This window comes from Bos grunniens, chromosome X (genome assembly GCF_055505025.1).
Source record: "Bos grunniens cultivar Pamir isolate PY7600 chromosome X, Bosgru_T2T1.0, whole genome shotgun sequence".
Lineage (NCBI taxonomy): Eukaryota > Metazoa > Chordata > Mammalia > Artiodactyla > Bovidae > Bos > Bos grunniens.
The window spans coordinates 85,685,882-85,708,294 of record NC_141194.1 but is presented as its reverse complement, the minus strand read 5'-3'; the positions used below and the strand labels follow the sequence as shown (position 1 = coordinate 85,708,294).

The window sequence follows — 22,413 nt, the reverse complement described above, 5'->3', positions numbered from 1 at the left end:
AAAATTCCAGTACCTGTTTTCCCCACCCCATTCTTATCTAGTTGTCTGGACTGGGGGCCTACACATGAGCATTTTTTCAGGTTCCTCAAGTGATTCTAATATGCAACTAGGATTAGAAACCACTAGTGGAGAAGACTGGATTACATGTGTTCTGAGCCTAAACTGCCCTCTGAAGCTTGTGTATGTTGTGTGTATTTAACACTATTTCAATACACCTATTTCGTCTATTGTGTATTCCCAAAGCCTGTGGGTGCATTACTTGTAAAACGTGCATCCCATTGTTTGCCAGCTTCTTGCTCGCCTGTCGGGGAGATCTAATAAGCTCTATGAGGTAAAATTCAGGAGTTCCTCAAGAACAATAGTTGTACTTGCAGGGCTCCTCATAAGGGTGCCTGGCACTTCGGTATTCAATTATTGTCAGGTGAAGTGACAAGGAGCTTTGTTTCCCTGTGTAACGCTGCTTTTAAAAACCCAGGAATAGTAAAACCTGACATACTCAGAAAGTCTGGTGGGAGAGAGGCTTGCGAACCACCTGGCACATGTAAAGTGTCTGATACACTAAGCACTGTGCGGGAATCCGTATCCCTCAGCACGTCCTATGCAATGACTCTGAGCCGTGCATCATACTCAGGACTGTGAGATACACAGGAAACATCAGATATGGTTTCTGCTCCCTAGGGAGCTTATTATCAAGGCTCGTTTATAGTCTAATTACTGCATTTTAATGTGGAGAACTTATAACAGGAGAATGCTAGAGGTCAGAGGGCCTTTGAAGTTCCTTTAGTTCAAACCCTTCATTTTGCAGTGGGGAAAAGAAGCCCAGCACAGGAAGCTACTTGCCCAAGGTCACCCCACTTGGGGATGGCAAAACCAGGGCCGGAGTGTCGGGCTGCCTCCCTCTGAGGTCTTAGTGCCCTGTTCTGTTGGATCAGTTGAAGGACAAGTGAACCTAATGGCCTGTGTTAAAACTTTAACAAGAATTCCAGTTTGTGCTTTATGCTCTCACTACCTTATAGTTGAGGGAAGAGTGTTTGCATTTTAGTCTTTTTTGAAAGCTTGCCTAGGGAGGGCCAGCACTGGTTACCACTGGAAGTATAGCTGAGGCCCAAGAGGCCTAAGGGGCTTCCCAGGTGGCTCAGTGGTAAAGAATCTGCCTGCTGATGCAGGAGACCCGGGTTTGTTCCCTGGGTCAGGAAGATCTCCTGGAGAAGGAAATGGCAACCCACATCAGTATTCTTGCCTAGAAAATCCTATGGACAGAGGAGCCTGGCATACTGCAATCTGTGGGGTCACAAAGAGTTGGACCCAACTGAGCGACTAAATAGCAGCAGTGAGAGGCCTAAAGATGGGGAATTTTGCCTTTACTGAAACAGCCACTGACTCTAACCCCTCTGTGTCTAATTAGGGCACTTTTCCTACTGTTTCTAATGGGCTTCCCAAGATTAGTAGGTTTATCAATTTTCTGCCTCAGTCACTCCTTTTTTTGTTAAACTGTTGTGAGTCTTACCTTAGAGGAGGGAGGTGGCCTGGTGTTCTGTGCAGGCCTGAGAATTAGTACAGTGGGAATGGGTTCCTAGTGGTGCCAGCATCAGGCTGTTTCTTCTAGCCCTGTTCCCTGCCAGTTCCCAAGCCCAAAATTCAGTTCCAGAGATTCTGGGTGCTCTTCCCTGGGCCCCTTCCCCACACAGACAAGGTTTAGAGAGCTAACAGCTCTGCCTTCCTCTGTGCCAGATTGTGGTAATAGTCACGTGCATGCCTGCTAAGTTGCTTCAGTCATGTCTGACTCTTTGCCACCCCATGGACTGTAGCCCACCAGGCTCCCCTGTCCATGGGATTCTCCAGGCAAGAATACTGGAGTGGGTTGCCATTTCCTTCTCCAGGGTATCTTCCTGGTGCAGGGATAGAACCCACATCTCTTGCATCTTCTGCATTGGCAGAAGGGTTCTTTACCACTAATATCACCTAGGAAGCCCCAATAATAGTCACAACTATATGTATTAGTTGTATATAAATATGTATTGAACGCCCTGTGTGATCAATGCTATGATTGGCATTCCCATTTTACAGATGAAGACAATAACCTTCAGAGAGGTTTAAGTATCATGCCCAAAGCCACATAGCTAGAAAGTGGTCAAACTGGTACAGGTTTGGCTGACTTCAAGGCTGGTGGTGTTATCTGTTAGGCTAGTAGAGCTTGTCATTCAAAGAGATTGTGTGTGTGTTAGTCGCTCAGTTGTGTCCAACTCTTTGCGACCCCATGGACTGTAGCCCACCAGGCTCCTTTGTCCGTGGGATTCTCTAGGCAAGAATACAAAGAGATTACCAATTATATTTTTCCTATGGATGAAGAACAGTCTGCCAACTTTCAGTAAGCCTATTTAAAGAATTAGTCAGAAGAGTCCCATGTAGCAGAATTCTGTTCTACTGTGGGGCAGACTGTATTGGGAGACTTGCCAGTCACCAACACTGCATAGTCAGATAGACTACTTCCCTTCTCTGGGATTCACTTTCCACATCTGTGAATGAAGGTTGGACCAGATGATTTCTAAGATCCCTCCCAACTCGTACATTTGATGACACTTTGGTTCATTTCTCACTTCCTGGCAGAATGGAAAAGTCAAGGAACTGGATGATGGACAAAATGCATTGGAAGTGTAAAAGTGGGGAGAATCTCATAGTGCCTTCAGGAACTTCCTGGGTGGGTCAGTTAACCTCAAATGGCTTTACCATGCTTAGGTAGTTACACATGGGTTCTAGTTTTCCTCGGGAGTTTATAAAGAAATAGTTTCTTTTCAGGTAGCTTCTTACCCACGTCAAAATTTAACCAGCTTTCTTAAAGTGGCAGTTATTTAATTTCAAGACTTGTGGTGGTGCTAAAAGTATTTCTGAAGATCAAATAAAAACTGAAAGGGTAACAGGGCACTTAAATAGGGGGCACTCATATTTTATTGCTCTGGGTTAGAATGATTAAAACGTGTGTTCTGTTTTGTAAGAGGGTTTGGGGTGATGGTTTTTAGAAGAGAAGCAATCTGAACAGCAGGTTGTATGTGCAACTTTTATTTCCCTTCAGAGTTTAAGAGCAGGTTAACCCATAACTAGGTCTTGTGTAATTGACCTTTCCTTTATCTGTTTTGTCATAAAAAATCATCTTGTATTCAAGAACACTGAAAGTTAATAACCTATAAAACCTATGTGGTCCTGCAGTTAGGTACCTTGGATCTTAAAAAGTATTTCTGTGTTATTGTTGGGGTGTTTGGGTGTGGATATTCTTGAACCTTGGATGGTACATGTAGCAGTCAGCTTGCATCAGGAAGGGCTGTGAGGGGCTGCCCCCAAAGCCAGGCTCTTGTCATCTCTTCTGCCATTCAGGTTAGGTACTGCCATTAGGGGGAACAAAATCATTTACTTGGGGACAGGGAAGGGGAAGCCCTGATGGGTGGTTTATGATGCCAGTGGGGCTTGGCACATAGTCAGTGCAGCATAAATGTTAGTCTTTGCTCACCAGTCCCAGATCAAAGCAGTTGGGGATATTCATCACTTGTGGGCCATGAAGTCAGTTAGCCTGGCAGTGCTGCCATGTAGAAGGAGTTAAATAAAAATCAGGTGACATCAAAACTCAAGTGGCATGCACATCCTGTTCTTCACCTCCCGCCCAATTTTACCGTATTCATGATCACCTGGGTCTGTGTACATTCATAGGAGTGTATGTCCTGGTCATGACTGTCTTGGTTTTCAGAGAAGGAGAGGGTGAAATGAGGCCACATAGGGGCAGTATTTCTGTGGGTTTTAAAAAAATAACGCTCAGTCATGCCGCGAAATGGCAGCAGCATTTTACCTGGTTACATCATGAACACTAACTTGGAAACCCTGCTGGTTTGCTGATTTTTCAGTCTTCTATTCACATGATGGTCGTGTGCGTCCCCACTGGAGTTGTGCCTTCTGGTTTCAGAAGGAGAATTGACATGCATTGCTTCATACACGCAGTACCCACTTCCCCCCTTTATTTCTTTCTCTTCTAGCTTGGTGCAGGGCTTTGCAGACAGATCTGGATTTGAAGCTAATTTCTGTCACTCCTGAGCTCTGTGCTTTAAGTAAGTCACCTAATCACTGTCTCATTTGTAGAATGGTGCTAAGAATTCTGTCTGTCTCATTAGATTACAGAAAGAATTTAAATGAGTTAATATTGGTGAAGCCCTGAGAAAAGTGCATGGAACGTAGTAGGTGCTCAAAGAAATATTAGTTACGGTCTATCCCCTTTCCCCCAAGAAGTGGAGGCAGTAACAAATAACAGCCTTTCTTTGAATAACTCCAGAAAACTCTCCTGGCTTTAGTCTGCCCTAAGGGGCTGAGGTTTGCCTTGTCTTTTGATGATAAAGAGTAACCGTCAAGAACCGTCAAGAACTCTGGATTTTATCCTCACAGAAAGCTTGAAGTTGTTGACTTTAGCTGTCAGTTAAAAGAGTTGGGAAGATGGGATGGAAATCTCCAGAGAAAAGGTGTGTGCTTTTGCTAATTGCACTGCAGACAGCAGGGTGTATGAGTAATGAGCTGTATGTTTGGTGTGGGAGTTCAGTGCCAAGCCTAAGGGACAACATGGCTGAGTTTCATTGGCTCCTGTGACAGGTGGCTCCCTGGCTTTTTTACCGTTGAGATGTCAGAGTCCAATAATTTGAACCTCAGCGCTCTTGATTATAGGCCTATTAACTATTTCTTCACTGTGATAATAATTAGCATTTATTCAGCTTTTACTTTGTTCCAGGTACCAGTCTATTTTTTTTTCTTTATGCCTGTTCTTTGCCTTATTTTATTAATATTATTATTTTACTTTATAATATTGTATTGGTATTGCCATACATTGACATGAATCCGTCACAGGTGTACATGTGTTCCCCATCCTGAGCCCCCCCTCCCACCTCCCTCCCCATCCCATCCCTCTGGGTCATCCCAGTGCACCAGCCCTGAGCACCCTGTATCACGCATTGAAACTAGACTGGCGATTCGTTTCACATATGATAATTTACATGTTTCAATGCCATTCTCCCAAGTCATCCCACCCTCGCCCTCTCCCACAAAGTCCAAAAGACTGTTCTATACATCTGTGTCTCTTTTACTGTCTCACATACAGGGTTATTGTTACCATCTTTCTAAATTCCATATATATGCGTTATTATATTGTATTGGTATTTTTCTTTCTGGCTTACTTCACTCTGTATAATAGGCTCCAGTTTCATCCACCTCATTAGAACCATCAGCAGACGAATGGATAAGAAAGCTATGGTACATACACACAATGGGGTATTACTCAGCCATTAAAAAGAATACATTTGAATCAGGCACCCGTCTAAATGCTTTTTGCCTATTAACTCTTTTAATCCTCACAAGAATTTTAAAAGGTAGGGCACAAAGTAGCTAAATTGCTTGCCAGAGTCTCACAGCTGGTGGAGGAGCTGGTTTTAGAAACTAGTTAGTCTGATACCAAACTCAGGGTCTTCATCAGCTCTCCTGTAAAGTCTCTGGTCTTTTTTTTTTTCCTTTTTAAATTACACATTGTAATTGTTAGTTGATGATGTCCAGAAATAGTTGATTTTTGTTCATTTTTTGTAGCCAGCAACATTGCTAAATGCTTCAAATTAATTATAATTAATTGGTCTGAGGATTCTTGTATGTTTTCTATGTTGGTAATCATAATCTACAATGAGTGAAACCTTTGTCTCTTCCTTTGGAGTCATTTTATCTTTAATACCATTTTCTTGCCTTACCATTCTGGTTGAGACCTCTAATACAGTGTTTAACAGAAGTGGCAATAATAGATAACCTTGTCTTTTTCCCTGTCTTAAAGGGTGTGCGTGTGTGCTAAGTCTCTTCAGTCGTGTCAGACTGTTTGCAACTCTATGGACTGTAGCCTTCCAGGCTCCTCTGTCCATGGGATTTTGCAGGCAAGAATACTGGAGTGGGTTGCTGTGCCCTCCTCCAGGGGATCTTCCCAACCCAGGGATCGAAGCCAGGTCTCTTACAGTTACCTTCGTTGGCAGGTAGGTTCTAGCACCATGGAAACACTGAAGTGTTTCACCATTAAGTATGGTGTTGAAAGTGAAAAGTGAAAGTTGTTAAGTCACTCAGGCGTGTCAGATTCTTTGTGGCCCCATGGACTGTAGCCCGCCAGGCTCCTCTGTCCATGAGGTTCTCCAGGCAAGAACACTGGAGTGGGTAGCCATTCCCTTCTCCAGGGGATCTTCCCAACCCAGGCATTGAACCTGGGTCTCCTGCATTGCAGGCAGTTTCTTTACCGTCTGTTCACTGGGTTAACACCCAGTGAGCTGTAAATTTTTTTGGTGATATCTTTTACTGGACTATAGAACTTCCCTTCTATTCTGAGTTTGCTAAGTTGTTTTTTGTTAGTCATAAATGGATGTTGCTTCTTATCAAAGACTTTTTCATCTGTTAAGGTGATCATATTACTTTTGGTCTTTAATCTTTCAATGTGGTAAATCATATTGATTTTCTAATACTAAACCAACTTTGCATTCCTGAAATGAAATGACCTTGATCACGATGCATTATCTTTCTTGTTCCTGGATATGATTTGCTAGTATTAGATTTGGTGTTTTTACAACTGTTCAGGAATGAGTCTGGCTGTGGTTCCTTTCTTGTACTGTCCCTGTAAAGTTTTGGTATTTATTACGAGCTTCATAAAATGAGTTGGGTAATGCTTCCTCATTTTCTAAACTCTGGAATAGTTTGCAGAAGATGAAGTTATTTGTTTCTTGAGTGCTTGCTAGAACTTGCCAGTAAAACTATCAGGGCTTTGGTGTCTTCTGTGGAAAGATTTTGGACTACTGATTCAATTTCTTTCATGATGGTAGAAATTTTCAAGTATTCAATTTCTTCTTTAATTAGTGTTAGTAATTTGTTTTCCTAAGAATGTGACCATTTTGCCTAAATGCTCATACTTAGAGGTTTAAAATGGTTAATAGCCTCTTAACTATAGAAACTGCAGATATGAAAAAGACAGCTCCCTTTTCATTCATAGTATTACTTATTTTAAAAAATCAACCTCACCAGAGATTTTTAAGTTTTGTTATCTTTTCTAGGAAGCAATTTGGGCTTTATTAATCCTCTTTCTATTATGTGAGTCTTATTTCTGCTAGTTAAAAAATTGTTCTGTAAACCAGTTTTCAGTTTTATCCCTTGTTCTTTTTCTAACTTAAGTTGGATGCTTATTATAACTCATTTATTTTCAGACTTTATTTGATTAAAAGTATTGAAGGCTAATAATTTTGAGCCACGTGCTGCTTTAGCTGGATCCCACAGACTTTGGTATGCAGTATTTTGTTATGTTGTTAGTTCTAAGGATACTTGGAACTTGTTAGTTTATAATTTCCATGGTGATTTCTTAACCCATGGGGTGTTTAGGATTTTTTTAAACATTGTTAAACATTTTCTAAGTTATTTTGTTGTTGATTTCTAACTTAGAAACATTGTGATCAGAGGATGTGGTCTGTATGGTCTGATTCTTTGAAATTTGATGCTCTGTGGCCCAGCAGCATGAGGCCAGTGTCCACTAGATCAACCTTGTTAATGTTGCTGCCGTTTGACAGCCCCACCCAGTTTTTCATTGGGTTACTCTTATCAATTGTTGGGATAGTTAAAATTTACCACCACAAAGGTGGGTCAATCTAGTTCTTTTAGTTCTGTCAACTTTTACTTTATGTATTTTGCTGCTATGTTATTAGGGGTAGTAAGTTACTTTTCCCCTTTCTTTGTTAGGTCCATAAATGAAATGCTCAAGATAGGTGTTCAAGACAGGTGCACCTTAGCCTGTAGATAGATGAGTAAGGGTGACTTGGTGAAAGCAAAAGCATCCTTCTAGGGGGGCAGGGTAAATTGGATTTTGAGTTCCAGGGAAGAAACACATTTAAAATCTGAATTGCACCTTCCCAGGCATAGAATTAAATTTTTGAAGCAATTTGACTTTGCCAAACAAAATTAACACCCTCATAGCCTCAAGAGCCAGAGGCTTTTTGTCATCATTAAAACAGTTTTGAAAGCTGTATTCCTCTTGGGTTGGGCAGGAGGTTGGGAAAGAGAGCTTTATTTCTCTTGGGCCGTATAGACATTACTATTGGTTGGTCAGACAGGTTTCAGACCCTTAGGCACTCTGCTGCTTATTGCCTAGCATTTTCTGTGGGATATGGCTCAAATTGAGTTACCTCTCTGCCTTTTAGTTTCAGTGGATGTAATTATGTGGGTAGTGCTCATTCCCCTTCCACCTGACAGGGGTGAGGTGTGCAGAAATTGAGATAATAGTTACATAGGGATTCTAAATAATTAATCAGCTCCTCTGCTCACTCTGCAGAAAGAAAATCAAGTCTGTGGGAGACAAGCTCTCAGGAGGACCAAGCAACAGAAATGATGGCAACAACTACACCTTTTATTAGATTCTCAAATAGAATCAGACCACATGAAGCTGGAAGTCATACAGAGAGACAAATTACATCTGGTCACATTTGGGTGGGAATAGAACTTTTCAGCTTCAGCTCTTGACCCTGTGTAGTTCTGTGAAATCTCATTTTCAGGCTCTGTTAGGGCAGCCCCTCGTTCTGATTGGATTTCTGAAATAAGCACTCTGAGCTGGTCCTCTTCACTAATGCCTCCTTCCCTCTCAGAGAATTGTAAAGAAGGGGGAGCAAGTGAGCCAGTTAGGACCCACTCTCATTATCTTTTGATTATAGAAGTAACATATGGTCATAGATAAACAAACAAACAAAAAAACCTTAAAAGTACAGGAATGTATAAAGAAAAGGGAAATTTCCTGGAAATCCATCTCCTCAACCCTATTCTTTTCCTTTTAAAGACTGCGGCTGATGGCAAAGAATCTCTTCTCCTCACCCTCTTGATTCTTTTCCTTCTAATTTGTTTTTATTTTGATGTGAAAGAAATTCTAACCTAATGGTTATGGTGGTGGGAGAGGGTGGTTTTGGCTTCTACAGAATATGGCTGCATGAAATAAAGGTCAGGGCTTGAAAATACCAATTGGTCATTCTTATTTTAAAAGGGTAAACTGTAAGGCAGGGAATAAGATTTTAGGTACTCATATCCTAATCCAGTTGTGTTTACATGTGTTAGGGGGATGGATAGACAAGTGGTATAGTCGAAGTAAGACCATTTTTGCAAAACTGCTTTGTTAACTAACAAGCTCTACAAATATGAGATTAGCATGAATGTTGTTGCTGACTCTGGGGGGATGGTCTTGTGTGTTTATCTGAACAGTTAATATCTGTCAGTGAGCCATTGCACAAGCGACTGGCCAAATGATATCCTGTGTCTCAGATGTTCCATCTATTTGCAATTCCAAAGCTTATTTAATTGCCTTCAGCTGCTTAATATATACCTCATCAATAGGATAGAGAAGCAGAACTTAGCCTTAGAGGATAAAGGTCAGAACAAGTGTAGCTTACTACTGATATGCCCTGTTAAATAGCCCACTCGATGCAGGGAATTGAAGAAGCATATAAGAAAGCATTACCCAGTACTGCCTTAAGTACAATAGAGTGAGTGGCAGCACTCTATAAACTGTTAAGCTAGGTAATAATGCAAAGGATCAATGTCATCATGACTGGGGAGATTGGCTGTCACTCAGCGACTTAGCTGTGATATGCTTCTAGGCAATTCCACAGGGCTTTTATAAGCCCCTTTTCTGTACATGTGCTAGAAAGTGCCACAGAAATACAGTCTCCTGATGACTGTAGAAGCCAGGCAGCAAAATTTAATCAGACATTTGTCAAGAAGATGGCAGATAATGACCAATTTTTGGTAGACAGATAGTTGTCTGCAGAAACAAAGCCTGTATTGAACTATTTTGGAGTGGGAAGAAGCATTGCTATGACAACAAATTACTTATATTTGATTTAGAAGAAGGAGAGGAGTGCAGCTTAATGGTTTAGAAAGCTCGTGAGAACAATTGTTGGCACTGGGTATATGTTAAAATATAAAATGTTAAGTATGATCTGTTAAATAATTGAGCACCTCAGTGCATTCTGTTTCCAATATCTCTTGTGAACCAATAAAATACAACATAAATCAACTTCTAAAAAACAGCTACCAGAGTTACATGCAAATCATTCTGTTTTATAAAGTGCCCCAAATGAAATTCCCAGCTTTCATTTGCTGAAATGCCCCCCAAATATCATGTGTTTAAAAGGAAAAAAGAAAAAACAGCCAAAACCCAGAGACCTGTTTACTATGTTTTTATTGCATCCGGACCTGAAATTATGGTAGTTTGGAGTTTCTCATTCTGAGATGATTAATCTTTTTTTTTTTGATTGGTAGTGTGTTTATTTGAAACAAAACTTGTCTTCAGACCATTTCCATCCTTTCGCTGTGTTAATTCCTGAGAGAATGAGTAAACAGTGGTTTGTATGAACTGGTTACTGCAGTACGCCTGGGGAACCAGGCCTGAGGCAGGTGGTGAGGGCTTGGAGAACCTGCAGAAAACCTATGGACAGGAGGCTTTCTCTGACAGAAATCATCTTTCTTCTTTCTAAGGAAAAAACCAGAAGGACCATATTCCTTGGAGATAGGATTTAGGGCCTTGACCATATTCTAAGTGTGGGTAGATCTAGTGACTCCTTAAGGGCCCTTGAGACCAAAGTATCTAAAGGTTTTGTTTACTTTTATGCCTTTCCCTGCCCCTCCCTGCCCTTTACCCAATATCATCTCCCTGTATCGTTCTAGAATATAAATGAAAAGTAGGAGACAGGAAGAAGCTTGAAAGATAGAGGACTAACTTCACCAATAGAGGATTACCACCCTGAACTTTTAAACTGTCTATCCAGGCAGAAGTCACAAATTTGCATGTGGCCTCCCCTTTGGAGGAACAAATTTGATTGGTCATTACAGGGAAGAGACCATTTTGTAGGGTTTACTCAGAGGAGGTTTACTCATCCCACATGCTAACAAAGTAATGCTCAAAATTCTCCAAGCCAGGCTTCAACAGTATGTGAACTGTGAACTTCCAGATGTTCAAGCTGGATTTAGAAAAGGCAGAGCAACCAGAGATCAAATTGCCAACATTCGTTGGATCATCAAAAAAGCAAGAGTTCCAGAAAAACATCTGCTTTATTGACTATGTCAAAGCCTTTGACTGTGGATGACAGCAAACTGTGGAACAGACCACCTGACCTGCCTCCTGAGAAATCTGCATGCAGATCAAGAAGCAACAGTTAGAACTGGACATGGAACAACAGACTGGTTCCAGATCACAAAAGGAGTACATCAAGGCTGTATATTGTCACCCTGCTTATTTAACTTATATGCAGAGTACATCATGAGAAATGGGTGGGCTGGAAGAAGCACAAGCTGGAATCAAGATTGCCAGGAGAAATATCAATAACCCCAGATATGCAGATGACACCACCCTCATGGCAGAAAGCAAAGAAGAAGGAAAGAACCTCTTGATGAAAGTGAAAGAGGAGAGTGAAAAAGATGGCTTAAAACTCAACATTTAGAAAGCTAAGATCATGGCATCCGGTTCCATCACTTCATAGCAATTAGATGGGGAAACGATGGAAACAGACTTTATTTTCTTGGGCTCCAAAATCATTGCAGATGGTAACTGCAGCCATGAAATTAAAAGATGCTTGCTCCTTGGAAGAAAATCTATGTCCAACCTAGACAGCATATTAAAAAGCAGAAGCATTACTTTGCCAAGAAAGGTACATCTAGTCAAAGCTATGGTTTTTGCAGTAGTCACGTATGGTTGTGAGAGTTGACTATGAAGAAAGCTGAGTGCCGAAGAATTGATGCTTTTGAACTGTGGTGTTGGAGAAGACTCTTGAGAGTCCCTTGGACTGCAAGGAGATCCAACCAGTCCATCCTAAAGGAGATCAGTCCTGAATATTCATTGGAAGAACTGAAGCTGAAGCTGAAACTCCAATACTTTGGCCACCTGATGCGAAGAACTGACTCATTTGAAAAGACCCTGATGCTGGGAAAGATTAAAGGTGGAGGGAGAAAGGGATGACAGAGGATGAGATGGTTGGATGACATCACCAACTTGATGGACATGGGTTTGAGTAAGCTCCGGGATTTGGTGATGGACAGGGAAGCCTGGTGTGCTGCAGTCCATGGGGTTGCACAGAGTTGGACATGACTGAGTGACTGAGCTGAACTGAACTGAACTGAATTCACAGGAGGAAGTTTGAAAACAACAAGCCACATCTTAAGTTAATCTTCCCCTTTAAATGAGGAGTGGCCCAGAGTCACAGCTGCTGATGAATCACAGACTTTGCCTGGCATTCAGTTTAAATTCCATCTTAAGTGATCTGCAATCATGTCAGATCATGTCCTGTCTTCATAAGCTTCTAGAGCCCCCAGTTACTTGCATAATAAAATCTGAGGTTGTTAGCTTGTTCTTGTGTGTGTGTGTGTGTGTGTGTGTGTGTGTGGTAGTCATTCAGTTGTGTCTGACTCTTTGCAACACCATGGACTGTAGACCACCAGGCTCCTCTGTCCATGGGATTCTCTGGGCAAAAATACTGGAGTGGGTAGCCATTCCCTTCTCCAGGTGATCTTTCCAACCCAGGGACTGAACCCTGGTCTCCTGCATTGCAGGCAGGTGCTTTACCATCTGAGCCACCAGGGAAGTGGCAATACACCTTTTAGAAAACTATTGCAAATTAATGAAAGTGAAAGTTGCTCAGTCGTGTCCAACTCTTTGTGACCCATGGACTATACAGTCCACAGAATTCTCCAGGCCAGAAAACTGGAGTGGGTAGCCTTTCCCTTCTCCAGGGTATCTTCCCAACCCAGGGATTCAACCCAGGTCTCCCACATTGCAGGCAGATTCCTTACCAGCTGAGCCACAAGAGAAGCCCATTGCAAATTAATACCTACTTTTTATGGAAAATTTGAAAGATACAAGCGTTGGCAACATTTTTATGTAAGGGCCAGATAGTAAGTAATTTTGTCTTTGTCACTACTACTCAGATCTGCTATTGTAGCACAGAATCAGCCATGGACAGTGACAATATAGAAATGAACATGTGTTTGTGTTCCAGTAAAACTTTATATACAAATCAGTTAGTGGGTCAGATTTGGTTTGTGGGTCATAGTTTGGTGAGTCCTGGTATGATGAATAAAAATCACCCGTAATCTTACCAGAATGTTAACATTTTTGCTTTATTTTCTTTTTTCTATTCATATTGATTTACATGGTTGTGACTATATATTATATACTACCAAACTTATACCCTGATTTTGTTTTTCACATAACATTCTCACAAACATTTTGCATGTCATTTAAAATTTGTCAGAAGTGTAATTCTTAACAGCTATATAGTACTCCATTCTATAAAGGCGATTGTAGTTTACCTAATCATTTCCTGTTATTTTCTCAGTTATAAATGACTGCCAAAAAAAAACTGCTTTGTGCATAAATCTCTATAATTTAGATTATATTGTGTAGGCCATTTTCCTTGAAATGGAATTATAAGGTCAGGGGAAGGAATGTTTTTAAGGAGCTTAATATGGCTTTTCAAAATTGTAGTACCCATTTAATTCCCACCAGCAGCGTCGAAGAGAGCCTGTTCCATCTCGTCCTTGCTAACAGATTTTCACTAAAGCAAAATCTTTGTGAAAATGGCATCTTAATGTATTCTTTGATTATTAGAGTGGGGAAATTTTCAAAGAATTGTGTATTAGCTGTCATATTTCTTGCTTGTCTCACTCAGCCATAAATGCACCCTGGGCACTCATTCCCCCTTTTGCTTATGCAGTTTTCCCCTTTCATCCTCCAAACTCTTTTTCAAAATTCTAGTCATCTTTACAGCTTGATCCAGATTTGAAGTCATCTCCCTGTCCGTGCAGTCCTCCCTTCTTCCTCCCATTCATTTGATCTCTCTGCCCCAAGGTCCTTTTCTTACAGCCTTTATTCCTTTCTGACTCCTTCTGTAGTTCTCTGTGTATGGACTTTCTTCCTAGGGCAGGGACTGGGTCATGCTCTCCCTTTGGCTCCCAGAACCTACCAAGGAGCTTAATATACAGAGGTCTGACTAGTCTATGAATGCTTTGTTGAAGGCTTCCTGCGGTCTGCTGCATGTGACTTCAATGACTACCCCCCCGTCCAACACACACAAGAACAAGCTAACAAAAATGGGATATGGTAATTACCTGTGATTGCAGAGCTCTTTGGGATCAGTGATAAGAATGCTTTCCTCATTACTTAAGATAAGCTGTATCCCTGAGTCCTATGCATTCCTTTTTATTAAATGTGGTTCCTTAAGTTTTCCAAGAGGTGGTAAATGACAGTTTTAGCACACGTTAGGCTGTTCCTCTCTCAAGTGTATAGTGTAGTACTCCACTAGCCAATAGAAGTTTGTAGTTTGATGGAAATATTTTGTATTTGTACTCTCCAGTGCAGTAGCTGCTAGCCATGTGGGGATAGTGACATGTAGTTACTGCAAGTGAGGAACTGATTTTTTTCATTTTATTTAATTTTAAATAGTTGGAAATAGCCATGAATAGCCATGGGTAGTAGTGACTACCATAATGGACAGTGCAGGATCATACAGAATATTGAAAGGTACAGTCCCCTTTTCTTGTATGGCTAAGAGAAGCTCAGTATTTATAATAATCTACAGCAGTCTTGACATGGTGGCTGCCTGGAATTTTGGCAAGGCAGCCCAGATCCTGGTAGAACTGTGGTGAGAGAAGAAGCTGTGAGTTTGGTTCCAAATGGAAACTGCTTCTAGTGGGAACTCTGCACTGGGCAAGGAGGGAGATGGTTGAGCAGAGGCCAAGCAGAGGCAGAGTACAGCAAGCTGGACTATCCAGAGGAGACATGTGGACTTGATATGGTCAGTAACAGGGAGCCATTAGCAATTCACGAGAAGAAGAGTGATGAGAGAGAGTGGCATCGCAAGGTTGTCTCCTCCAGGGGCATGCAAACTACTGGCAGGGATTGGGAGTTATTGGTTGGTCCTTTATTGGGTAGAGCTGGGCAGTAGTGATTCACCAACTCCATCAAAACCGAGCCCCATCAGAGAACACAAATGATTTATTTTTGCATTAGCTTCCAGTTATTTTGTGCCTTCCTGTGGCTCAGATCCACACCAGCTTCGAAGGCTTGGAGTTGGGAAGTGGGAGAGGCCACCTATGTGAGGGGAGACCAGCTGTTTGGTCACCACTAGTGAGTGCCCTTTGTGGGCCTGGCGCTTTGAAAGGTGTGTCTTGATGGCTCCTTGAACCTTCCAAGACACCCTGGCAGCCCACCCATTCTGTTCCCACTGGTCCACTTCCTTGAAGGACCAGTGAAAATTTTCTCATTTTCTTCATTAGGAGATTTTTAATCTCATTGCTTTCTCCCTACTCAACTTTTCAACTAGGTTGAACGTTTCTACTTATTACTTCTATCTGCTCCTTACTGCCCCCACTGTGTTCCTTATTACATTGCTTATATTTTTATAACCCTGTCCTGACTTTAGCATATGGGCTTAATAACTGGCTGTCATTGTTCTCAAGATCAACCTCCTTTTAGTGAAATGATGAGGCATGTCCCCTTTATAAAATACTCAGGGAAATGGAACCATGTCGTGGTCTCGCTTGATCTAGGTCCCTAGCAATTTAAGACCTCAGCTGTAACTGCAACTCTGTTAGTTCTGTTAGAATGTGAGTTCCCACAGCCTTTATCTATCTTTTTGTAAGGAGTTGTGTATAGTCACTTCATGATGACACAATCAGATCGGATCAGTTGCTCAGTCGTGTCCAACTCTTTGCGACCCCATGAATCGCAGCACACCAGGCCTCCCTGTCCATCACCAACTCCTGGAGTTCACTCAGACTCACGTCCATTGAGTCAGTTATGCCATCCAGCCGTCTCATCCTCTGTCGTCCCCTTCTCCTCTTGCCCCCAATCCCTCCCAGCATCAGAGTCTTTTCCAATGAGTCAACTCTTCGCATGAGGTGGCCAAAGTACTGGAGTTTCAGCTTTAGCATCATTCCTTCCAAAGAAACCCCAGGGCTGATCTCCTTCAGAATGGACTGGTTGGATCTCCTTGCAGTCCAAGGGACTCTCAAGAGTCTTCTCCAACACCACAGTTCAAAAGCATCAATTCTTCAGCGCTCAGCCTTCTTCACAGTCCAACTCTCACATCCATACATGACCACAGGAAAAACCATAGACTTGACTAGACGAACCTTTGTTAGCAAAGTAATGTCTCTGTTTTGAATATGCTATCTAGGTTGGTCATAACTTTCCTTCCAAGGAGTAAGCATCTTTTAATTTCATGGCTGCAGTCACCATCTGTAGTGATTTTGGAGCCCAGAAAAATAAAGTCTGACACTGTTTCCACTGTTTCCTCCTCTATTTCCCATGAAGTGATGGGACCAGATGCCATGATCTTCGTTTTCTGAATGTTGAGCTTTAAGCCAACTTTTTCACTCTCCACTTTCACTTTCATCAAGAGGCTTTATAGTTCCTCTTCACTTTCTGCCATAAGGGTGGTGTCATCTGCATATCTGAGGTTATTGATATTTCTCCCAGCAATCTTGATTCCAGCTTGTGTTTCTTCCAGTCCAGCGTTTCTCATGATGTACTCTGCATGTAAGTTAAATAAACAGGGTGACAATATACAGCCTTGACGAACACCTTTTCCTATTTAGAACCAGTCTGTTGTTCCATGTCCAGTTCTAACTGTTGCTTCCTGACCTGCATACAAATTTCTCAAGAGGCAGATCAGGTGGTCTGGTATTCCCATCTCTTTCAGAATTTTCCACAGTTTATTGTGATCCACACAGTCAAAGGCTTTGGCATAGTCAATAAAGCAGAAATAGATGTTTTTCTGGAACTCTCTTGCTTTTTCCATGATCCAGCAGATGTTGGCAATTTGATCTCTGGTTCCTCTGCCTTTTCTAAAACCAGCTTGACCATCAGGAAGTTCACAGTTCACATATTGCTGAAGCCTGGCTTGGAGAATTTTGAGCATTACTTTACTAGCCTGTGAGATGAATGCAATTGTGCGGTAGTTTGAGCATTCTTTGGCATTGCCTTTCTTTGGGATTGGAATGAAAACTGACCTTTTCCAGTCCTGTGGCCACTGCTGAGTTTTCCAAATTTGCTGGCATATTGAGTGCAGCACTTTCACAGCATCATCTTTCAGGATTTGGAATAGCTCAACTGGAATTCCATCACCTCTACTAGCTTTGTTCATAGTGATGCTTTCTAAGGCCCACTTGACTTCACATTCCAGGATGTATGGCTCCAGGTCAGTGATCACACCATCGTGATTATCTGGGTCGTGAAGATCTTTTTTGTACAGTTCTGTGTATTCTTGCCATCTCTTCTTAATATCTTCTGCTTCTGTTAGGTCCATACCATTTCTGTCCTTTATCGAGCCCATCTTTGCATGAAATGTTCCTTTGGTATACAGGGTAATTTTAAAAAAAAGAGAAGAGAACAAAGCCTTCACTTCCTTCTGGTGGTTTTTGCTTTCTCTTCTTTCACTGAACCTCCCTCCATGCTCCTCTGAGGTTACCTACTGCTTGGGCTCATAACCACATTGCCTCTGATGTGTCCCCAAACTGATCTTTGCTACTGATAAATGTCATCGTTTTCTTTTTTTTCTTTTTCTTGGATCCATATGGTAAAGTCTGACCCTTGGGATAAAATACCTAGGCGAGCAGCAGATTAAATGGGAAATCCTTCCATGAAACAAAATTCATTTAATAGTATTACCTTGTATGACAGATGGTAACTAGACTTATCCTGCTGATCATTTTGTGATGTATCAAAATGCTGGATCGCTATGTTGTCAGTTGAAACTAGTATAATATTGTAAGTCAATTGTACTTTAATTTTAAAAATGTAGGATTCAGTTCAGTTGCTCAGTCATGTCCGACTCTTTGTGACCCCATGAACGGCAGGACGCCAGGCCTCCCTGTCCATCACCAACTCCCGGAGTTCACTCAGACTCACGTCCATCAAGTCAGTGATGCCATCCAGCCATCTCATCCTCTGTCGTCCCCTTCTCCTCTTGCCCCCAGTCCCTCCCAGCATCAGGGTCTTTTCCAATGAGTCAACTCTCCACATCAGGTGGCCAAAGTATTGGAGTTTCAGCTTCAACATCAGTCCCTCAAATGAACACCTAGGACTGATTTCCTTTAGGATGAACTGGTTGGATCTCCTTGCAGTCCAAGGAACTCTCAAGAGTCCCTTGAACCACAGTTCAAAAGCATCAATTCTTCGGTGCTCAGCTTTCTTTATAGTCCAACTCTCACATCCATACATGACTACTTGAAAAACCATACCCTTGACTAGATGGACCTTTTTGGCAAAGGAATGTCTCTGCTTTTTAATATGCTGTCTAGGTTGGTCATAACTTTCCTTCCAAGGAGTAAGCATCTTTTAATTTCATGGCTGCAGTCACCATCTGCAGTTATTTTGGAGCCCCCAAAATAAAGTCAGCCACTATTTCCACTGTTTCCCCATCTATTTCCCATGAAGTGATGGGACCAGATGCCATGATCTTCATTTTCTGAATGTTGAGCTTTAAGCCAACTTTTTCACTCTCCTCTTTCACTTTCATCTAGTTCTTCTTCACTTTCTGCCATAAAGGTGGTGTCATCTGCATATCTGAGGTTATTGATATTTCTCCCGGCAATCTTGATTCCAGCTTGTGCTTCCTCCAGCCCAGCGTTTCTCATGATGTACTCTGCATATAAGTTAAATAAGCAGGGTGACAATATACAGCCTTGATGTACTCCTTTCGTGATTTGGAACGCGATTGTTGTTCCATGTCCAGTTCTAACTGTTGTTTCCTGACCTGCATACAGGTTTCTCAAGAGGCAGGTCAGGTGGTCTGGTATTCCCATCTCTTTCAGAATGGATTACCTTGTAAATAAGTAATAAACATGAGCAGCTTCTATCCCCTCACCCCTGTTAGCCATGTAGCCTGAATGGGAAAGTTGATGTTTTTGTTTCTTCAGTTTGATTTTACTTGAAGGAAATTACCAAGATCAGACACACCTCTGATTGTACAGAAGTCCCCAAGATATTTGTTGCAAATTGATGTCTAATAAGCCAATTTGGTTGTTCAGTTACTCGATTCTGTTTTGGTGAGTATCATTGATTTTCAACAGTTAGAGGTAGGTGAGGGCTATAAGGTTCTCTCCCTACAACCAGGGTATTACAGTGAAAGCAATTCAGATCAAATTCTACCACATAAACATTTATTAATCATCAGGCAGAAAACAGACAGCCTGATTTGTATGCCCAGAGAGATTCCATCTCCTGTTGCCAACCACTGTCTTGTGAGAAAGTTTCCCTGGAGATAGATGTAACAGTATTCTAGCTATAGGATTCACCTTACTTTTCTAAAGGGCACATTCAAAACCTCCATTAAGTGTCTGTACATAAGATTTGTTGGGACTCCTGAACCTAGTGTGTCATTCCCAAGAGGTGAAGGTCATTGGGCTGGCCAACTCTTATATTCAAGGTTTGCAAGGGTGGGAGTGCCTAAATACTTCTAACTGGTCCAGTCATCTTGAGCACCAAGAAGTTCCCCAGTGAAATATATTTCTAATGTCCATTGATCTAATTAACAAACCATTTGAAGGATTTCATAGAAGCATTTGAGTATAGCTTTTTATCCATTAAAAAAAGTTATAGTTTACATACAGTGCAATTCACCCTTTTTATTATAGGGTTTTGCAAGTTTTGACAAGTATATACCATAATCAAGATAGAGAATGCCTTCATCACCCCCTCCCCAATTTCCCCATGACTTGCTTGAGGGATTAAAAAAAAGCTTTATTGAGATATCATTTAGGTACCATACTGTTCACCCACTTAAAGTGTACAATTAATGATTTTTGATATATTACAGTATTTTTTTATATTGTGATAAAAATATATATAATGAAATTTGCCATTGTAACCATTTTGAAGTGCATAGTTCAGTGGCATTAATTATGTTGACAACATTCTGCCACCATCGCCACTATCAATTTACAAAACCTTTTCATCACTTCAAATATAAACTCCTTACCATTAAGCATTAAACAGTAAGTCCCTATTTTCCCCTCCCCCAGCCCCTGGGAACCACTGTTCTATTATCTGTCTCTGTGAATATGCCTATCTTGCTACCTCATATAAGTGGAGTCATATAATGTTTGTCTTTTTGTGTCTGGCTTATTTCACTTTGCACAATGTTTTTAAGGGTCATGCATAATGTAACATGTCATTCTTTTTTAAGGCTGAATGATACTCTGTTTTATGGATATACCACATTTTGTTTATTCATCTGTCTGTGGACACTTGGATTATTTCCCTTTGGCCATTGTGAATAATGTTGCGATGAACATTGACTTGCAAGTATCTGTTTAGTCTCTTTTTTAAAGTTCTTTGGGGTATGTACCTAGGAGTGAAATTGCTGGATCACATGGTTATTCTATATTTAGCTTTTTGAGGAACTGTAGAACTCTGTTCCACAGCAGCTGAACTATTTTGCATTCCCACCAGTAATAGACCAAGGTCCCAATTTTTCCACCTTCTTGCTATCACTTATTTTATAATTTAAAAAATTATGGCCATCCTAGTAGGCGTGAAGTGGTATCTCATTGTGGTTTTGTGTTGTATTTCCCTAATAACCAATGATGTGCTCATTGGCCATTTAATGTCTTCTTTGGAGAAATATCTGTTCAAGTTCTTTGCCCATTTTAAAAAACTGGATAGTTTGTCTTTTCCTTGCTGAATTCTTGATTGTGGGCTTTGATTAGAGATCTCAGTTTCGAACTGAACAACATTCATTGATTTGCACTCCAGGTAAGTTATGGTAGCTCTGAAGGAGAGAGCAGACAGAATAACTCTCTGTTTCTGGTACCCAACAGCAGTTATCAACCTTGTTGTCCCATATGCCACCCATTATCCCTTCTTCAAAATAGCCATGAGTTGTAGTTAATCACCCCTTGAGTGTGTATTCTCGGTTAGGGTTTTTCAGATGTTAACAGTGAGGTACTGGTAAAACACTTAAAGTCCTGATTTATAGCATTTGCCAATTTGCATGGTCCTTTTCAAGTTACCAGTCTGCCCTCATTAAACTAACAGGGAAGGATGCACAGAATCAACTCTTGCTAGCTAGTGCTACTGGGTTTCCAGCATAGCACTAAATGTTAATTAACTGTCCTACAGTGTAGAAAACTAATAAACACACATATCACAGTGTCTATGCTGAAAGTATTTTAAATTAAATTGCAGACATTGTAACTGAAATTAAATGAAAATGATTTTCAATTACAACTCTTTCAGAATAGCTACCATTTGTTGAGCGCATCATATGCTTGACATGTTCCAAGTGTTTGGTACAGAATCATCAGTCAACAGAGGAGGAAACTTAAAACAAGTTTAGAGTAGCCTGAGACTTGAACCTGGACTCCAGAGCCACTGTGTTTGACCTCTGTGTACACTGCCTTCTGTCACATTCATGGGATGTACATACTGAGTGTTGACTTCCATTAACAGAGTAGAATGGCTTTCTTGTAAAAGAGACCCTTCTGTGGTACTCTTTCCCTTCTAGCCACTCCAGAACCTACAAATCAGAGATGCAAACCAATGCCATGTTGGTACTACCTACCAATGAACTGCAGAGGGTTAAAAATATCCTTTTCTTGATTGCAAAAAAAAAAAAGCCCCAAACAGAAAAATAGGCCCATGTTTTGTAAGAAAAACGGCAAAAAAGCAAGTGAAAATCCTCCATAATCCTGTCTACTGAAGATAATCATTGATGGCTTGCATTTATTCTTTCAGATCTTTTATCTTTTTTTTTTTTTTTTAACAAAACTGGGTTGATTCCTTACAATCTGAAACTTTCCTCACTGGGCAGTAGAGTTGGATGCCAGTGCATGTAGCACGACTTCATTCCTTTTAATTGCTGTATAGTGTCTATGATGAAAAAGAAGCATAAGGGATTTTGAAGGGCTGATTTTCTCTTTAATTAGTTTGCATTGCAGTATAGTTGCTTTACAATGCTGTGTTAGCTTCTATTGCATAGCAAAATGAATCACCCATATGTATACATATGTTTGTTGTTTGGTTGCTAAGTTGTGTCTGACTCTTGCGATCACATGGACTGTAGCCCCATAGGCTCCTCTGTCCATGGGATTTTCCAGGCAAGAATACTGAAGTGGATTGCCATTTCCTTCTCCAGCATATACATATGTCTGCTCCCTGTACCTGCTCCCTTTTGAACTTCCCTCCATTTTAGGTCACCACAGTACATTAAGTAGAGTTTCCCTGTCCTATACACATGTCCCCATCTGTTGTCTATTTTACACATAGTATCAGTAGAGTATATGTGTCAATCCCAATCTCCCAATCCCTCTTTCCCCTTTGGTATCCATACTTTTGTTCTCTGTGTCTGT

General features: G+C 41.1%; 1 protein-coding gene across 41 annotated transcripts in view; it reads left to right on the top strand.

Moving 5' to 3' along the window:
• Positions 1–22,413, top strand: part of TMEM164 (transmembrane protein 164) — a 179,763-nt gene that overhangs the window by 21,214 nt on the left and 136,136 nt on the right. For 5 of the 41 annotated variants that reach the window (XM_086386624.1, XM_086386623.1, XM_086386620.1 and 2 more), the window contains one exon: positions 4,020–4,091. The exons of the other annotated variants lie outside the window; for them this stretch is intronic. The gene's annotated coding sequence lies outside the window, so the exon portion shown is untranslated. The remainder of the gene's footprint in view (positions 1–4,019; positions 4,092–22,413) is intronic. 41 annotated transcript variants of the gene reach the window in all.